Genomic DNA, 6,131 nt, shown 5'->3' with positions numbered 1-6,131 from the left:
GGGAAGTAATTGCGTTGGCATTTTTCAGGGAGAATGCTTCTGCCTATCACGAGAAAGAGATCTGAGGCAACTGGCAGCACATTGAGCAGAAATTTCAAAACCTCTTGGGGGAAAAAGCAGTCTTAGAGAGTTGTCTGGTTATCAACAGATCATCAGAGCTACAAAGAATTTTCTTGTGGAATCCAAGATGCAAATAAGAATAAGAATCTCTGAGGAAGTGCGTTTAGAGATGCAATCAAAAGGCCTGAAGGAAGAAACCGAATGCCAGTGGCAAATCCACGTGTTAGTTTAAGCCCCAAGGACAGGAATGTGAAGAACCAGGATAAAATATTAGAATGCAGGCAAGGTCTTTGGCCTTGAATGAAGTTCATCTAAGTAAAGGACCAAAACCTGAATTCCAAAGGGTAAAAGAGAGCTGCAGTGGACTTGAGAGAGTTAGACACTTAAAACTGGAAGCAGAAAACTGAAATGAGCTCAGTGATCTAATCAAACACTGAACGAAATTTCCAAAAGACAAAGCAAGTGTTCTTGCTCAAAGAAAAAAAGAAAGAAACTCAAGTTTTGAGTAATGGCATTGTGCAGCTGAAATAGCTGGCAGGTGACCAGACCGAGAAGTTGAAAAACAGATGATAGATGGCTCACAAAAGAAACCTTTGTTAACCGTCGTTGAAAAAGATAAAGGTCATTTCCAATCCGAACTGAGTGCGGAGCTGCTAGCACAGCAAGGGCTGGGAACTGGAGAAGTTGGACCATGGATCATGCTCGCTGCTTTAAGCCAAACCTCTACTGGAAAAGGAACACTAAACTTTTCATCAGAAAGTTGATCTTTAATAAACTCTCAGGCAGAGGCAGCATTCTTCCAGAGAAGCTGTTTCAAGAAGAGTCAGAATAGGAAGAGAGAGCAGAAATATCAGCTATTGAGTGGGTAAAATTCCACACGCGGAAAATTCAAGAAGGGGAGGGTACAGCGCAGTAAAAAAAAATCTTATGAACCCAAGTTTCTCTTCAGGACATGAACAGCTGGCTGACTGCACATATTGCAGAATGAGCTCTGGCGAGAAGATGCAAGCTGCTAGCCTAAGACATATTGTGTGTATCAAAGGACAATACATTTTCTTTTTTTTAAATATATATTTTTATTGATTTCAGAGAGGAAGGGAGAGGGAAATAGAGAAGGAAACATGAATGATGAGAGAGAATCATTGATCTACTGCCTCCTGCACACCCCACACTGGAGATCGAGCCCACAACTCGGGAATAGAACCTTTACCTCCTGGTTCATAGGTCAATGCTCAACCACTGAACCACACTGGCCAGGCAAGGATAATACATTTTCAAAAGCCAGGGATATCCAACCAACCTCAGGAAGATGATAACAATAGAGACCTTTCAAAGAGAGATTTGCTAATCCAAGTGTGGTCTTTGGGTCCACCTTTTGAAATGAGTGTAAGCCTTTAACTAGAATCTCTTACTCTTGTTTTCACGGAATAAATCTGTGAAAGTGAGCTGGTGTCTGTCAATGGTCCTGTCTCTGGCCCTGTGATGTCATTTCAGGCATCTAAAATAATATCTATTTCTGATTAGGACATCCTGGTTTAGTTTCATATAGTACATCTTACCAGGAAAATTCATCAAGATTTTACACTGATTCATTTTTCCTACAAACATTTATTAAGTGTCTATCAGGAGTCAGGGGTTTTACAAGTGCCAGAGATACAACCAGGGATGAGACAAAATTCTTGCCTCTGTAGAGCTTACATTCTGACAGAGAAAACAGATGAGGAATGCAAAATTGACATGACAATGCCGGGCAGGGATAAGGTGTAAAGGACAACTGAGTAGAGGAGGAGGGGTCCTGGGAGATCCCTCACACATGGTGGCCAGGAAGGCTGCACTCAGAGGATGGCATTTGTGCAGAGACCTGAGCGGCAGGGGTGAGCCGTGCGAGCACCTGGGAGAGCTGCCAGGCAGAAGCAGCCAGTGCAAAGGCCCTGCCCAGAGCACACCTGGAACATCGGGGAAACGGCCGGTGTCTCAGGCAGAGAAGAACATGCTTCAACGCCGAGGGCTGCGAGGTGAAAATGAAAGAACATCCTACGTTCTCTCATATACAGGAAATGAAATCTCTAACGGCTCCAGGATAGGGTGGGTGGGGAAGTGATGAGAGAAGATGTTGGGAAGGGTAACCGCCCTGCCAAATGCTATTGTGCATTACAAGTCATGTTAAAGAGCTGGAACTTTAGTCTAACATGTTACCATCACACGTCGAGTCCTTACTACATGTCAGCAATGTAGTAAATCCTTTACAAGGATTTTCTCACCTGATCCTCATGAATATCCTACGAGCTTACAACTAATGTTATTTCAGTTTTATAGAGGAGGAAACTGAGTCACAGAGTGGACAAGTCATTTGTCCAAGGACCCAGGGCTAGTGAATAGCAAAGTTGGCATAGAACCCCCATGTCAAATGGAATCCCAAGCCTGAACTCTTATCCTCCACTATTCTGCACTTTATAATGATCCCCATGACTGCAGTGGAACGAAGGACATCGAGGGGAAGGAAAGAAACCCGTTAGAGGCAGGGGTTAAAGGGAGACACACTGCTGAGGGGACCTCGATAATGAGAGTGGGGTTGCGAAGAAAGAGGTGAGTGTGAGAGAGGCTTAGGAGGTGGGTGGTTACGATTTGCTGTTTGATTGGATCCAAGGAGGGAGGAAGGGAGGCAGGAAGAAAGAGAGAGAGGAGTCAAAGATATTTCCAGATTTTGGTTAATTGAACTCTGTGGGTCCCATTTAAGGAGATGATAAACTAAGCAGTGATGGCAGTTGGGGGGTTGGGGAAGATGGTGAGTGGTCTTGGATTAAGGATAATGGAGTAAGTGCCTCTGAAAACCTGCTTCATGGAAGCAGTAAGATCACTGGCATAAAAAAAAAAGTCAAAATCAACTTTTTTAGAACTTTGGAAATTAGCCAAAGGCTTATAAAAATCCAAAGAGCATTTATTGAAGAAAAATGACTGAATCTCTGAAAAGTGACTATGATTCGTGGTGCTTTAACTTGCCCCACTCTCTTCCTCCTTTCCCCAGTTCTGCAAGAGCCTCACAGTTTTAACAGCTCTGAAAACCAGCACCCAGCAGCAGAGGCAGGATAGGCTTGGAGTTCCTAAAAAGCCGCATCGCAGGGATCTGTCCTATTTGACCTATCTGGAAGCTCCCTGAAAAGCTCTGTGCTCAAGACTGGTCTCTATTTAACCTGACTGCGAGCTCACAGTGTGAGAACAGCACTATCACCAGGGCATTTATGAAAAACTATTAGCAGTGCCCAAGCCGGTTTGTCTCAGTGGATAGAGCGTCAGCCTGTGGACTGAAGGGTCCCAGGTTCAAATCCAATCAAGGGCACATGCCTGGGTTGTGGGCTTGATCCCCAGTAGGGGGTGTGCAAGAGGCAACCAATCAGTGGTTCTCTCATCATTGATGTTTTTCTCTCTCTCCCTTCTTCTCTGAGATCGATAAAAATATATTTAAAAATTAAAAAATTAATATTAGCAGCAATTGTTTAATATTGCAGCTACCTGAGGTGAAAAAAACTTAAATAAAATAACAGGGGAATGAGATACTCAAAGAGGTTTTTGAAAAGCTGAGGCATATTCCTGGGAATCTAGAAAACCATGCACATAGAAAGACTGAGTAATAAGAGTGAGGCACAAAATTAGGGAGGCTGGTGCTATGGAAGGAAAAATAAGTCACACTTCATTGAATGCTTACTGAGTGTAGGATGCTATGCTCAGTGCTTACAGTAACCTGCCTCGTGGATCACTATAGTCACAATCCCCCGGTAACAACTGAGGAAACTCAGGCTCTGAGAGATTAGGCAACGAAGTGGCCAAGGTAGCAGGGCTAATAAGTAGTCACGCTGGGATTTGAACTCAGGCTGCCTGGCTTCAGAGTTTGTTCTGTTCTGGATGTCTGCCATGTCCAAGAGTGTAAAAACACAGCTGAGCGGACTAGTCCAGAAAGACGTAAAGCTGTCCTTGGGATTTCTCAGCAAGGAGGTCTTTGAGGAACTTCTTGAGGCCCTGGGGCAAGAAGGCAGATGGTTTGCAGAGTGAGTGGCGTGAAGAAATGGGAACAGTGTACAACCATTTGCTTGGAAAGAGAAGAGAGGTGGGGTCTTAGCTGGAGGATGGTGAGGATCCAGGGTTCTTTTTCATTTTTAGAGATTCCAACATGTGTAAGAAGTGTGATGTAGCCATTGAATTGCATGGTCTTTCAGGGGGTGAAAAGGTCTGGCATCCTCAGCCCACAGGAGATTAGGGAGAAAAAAGGGAGATGATGCTAATTCTGACAAGCAAGAGAACGGAAACCTAACACCGTGACACAAACTACTTGTGTTCTTCTTAACTTTATTCTTATATAGATTTCCTCCTTTGCCCTTTTTGCTTTAGAGATAGAAGCTTAGTCTTTAGAAATTAAGAAACAAGCCCTAGCTGGTTTGGCTCAGTGGCTAAAGAGTCAGCCTGAGGACTAAAAGGTCCCAGGTTCAATTCTGGCAAGGACACATGCCCGGGTCGTGGGCTCTATGCCCAGTAGGGGGCGTGCAGGAGGCAGCCAATCAATAATTCTCATCATTGATGTTTCCATCTCTTTCCCTCTCTTTTCCTCTCCCAAATCAATAAAAATATATTTAAAAAAATTAAGAAACAAGGCAGAACTGATGACCAAGAAACATCATAGTGAAGGAAGATTATTTATATCACTCTGTAATTCCTTTAATGTGATTACATACTCATTAGTCTTATTAATTACCATAACAGCATGACAACGTTTGGTGTATAGCATGTCATCGTGATAATCGTCTTCAGAGCATCCTAGGGATCCTCAGACACCGTATGCAGGAGTTAGAAAGTGCTTGGTCTGCTCGGGCCAGCAGTGATTCTAACTGAAAACCAGGGTGAATACGTCCAGAGACCTGTGTACAAGCATGATGATTATACTTAACAATACCACACAGAACACTGAAAACATCCAAGAGGGTAGATTTCAGGTGCTCTCATCAAACACACACAAAGTGATCACTATGTGAAGAGATGATATGTGGCTTGTCATTTCATTCACCTGACAGGGTCCTTTACCAAATGAAAGGTTTTAATGTTGAGAAAGTCCAATTTATCAATTTTTTCTTTAATGGTTTATGCTTATAGTATTGTATCAAAACACAAATCACCAAATCCAAGGTCACACAGATTTTTCTCCTATGTTTTCTTCTAGAAATCTTACCTTTGTACTTTACATTTAAGAATATGGCCCATTTGTAGTTAATTTTTTTTGTAAGGTGTGAGGTTGTGTTAAAATTTATTGTTGTTTTTTTTTTTTTGTATATGGATAGCCAATGTATCCAGCATCATTTGTTGACTTGCCTTTGTAGCTTTGATAAAAATCAGTTGACTATATTTGTGTGGGTCTATTTCTGAGCTCTCTGTTTTGTTCCAATGATCTATGTGTCTACCTCTTCACCAATACCACAATGTCTGGATTACTGTATCTTTAGAGTAAGACTTAAAGATAAGGTCATGTGAGTCTTCCTACTTTGTTTTTCTTTTTCAAGATTGCTCTGGCTGGCTGTTCTTATAATACCCACAAAAGGGCACTATGGAGCCTAATTTCTCACTAGGGTGCTGTTCTCCAAAGGCCTACAAGATGGCGCTATTGAGCATAATCACTTACCAGAGTGCTATTCACAGAATGTCCCAAAGAAGAAAGATTAAAAATGGCCACAGAGTAAGTGGATGCTACACAGACATGGTCCCAGGACCAAGCTGGAATTACAACTGAATTATAAAAAAAATCATCCTGAACAATCCATTGAAGACTAGCTGCAGAACCACGATAACCAAGAATGGAAACTGGAGACTGCATAGAGATTTGTCGGAAGGGCAGAGGCGCAAAAGGGCTGGCCAGACTCCCACAGAGAGCAGCTGAAGCTCAGGAGAGATATCTCAGCTGTGGAGTCTGCCACTGAGAATTCTGGTGTCTAATCCCCAAGCTGGGCCCCCAGCAGAGAGCACCAGAACTTAGAGAGGTGCCCACATAACACCTGGCTGCGAAAAGCAGCAGGGTTGCTGTCTGTCAGGGA

The sequence above is a fragment of the Plecotus auritus genome (genome assembly GCF_963455305.1).
Source record: "Plecotus auritus genome assembly, chromosome: 7".
In the NCBI taxonomy this organism is placed as follows: Eukaryota; Metazoa; Chordata; class Mammalia; order Chiroptera; family Vespertilionidae; genus Plecotus; species Plecotus auritus.
Note: the sequence above shows the minus strand (reverse complement) of the source record.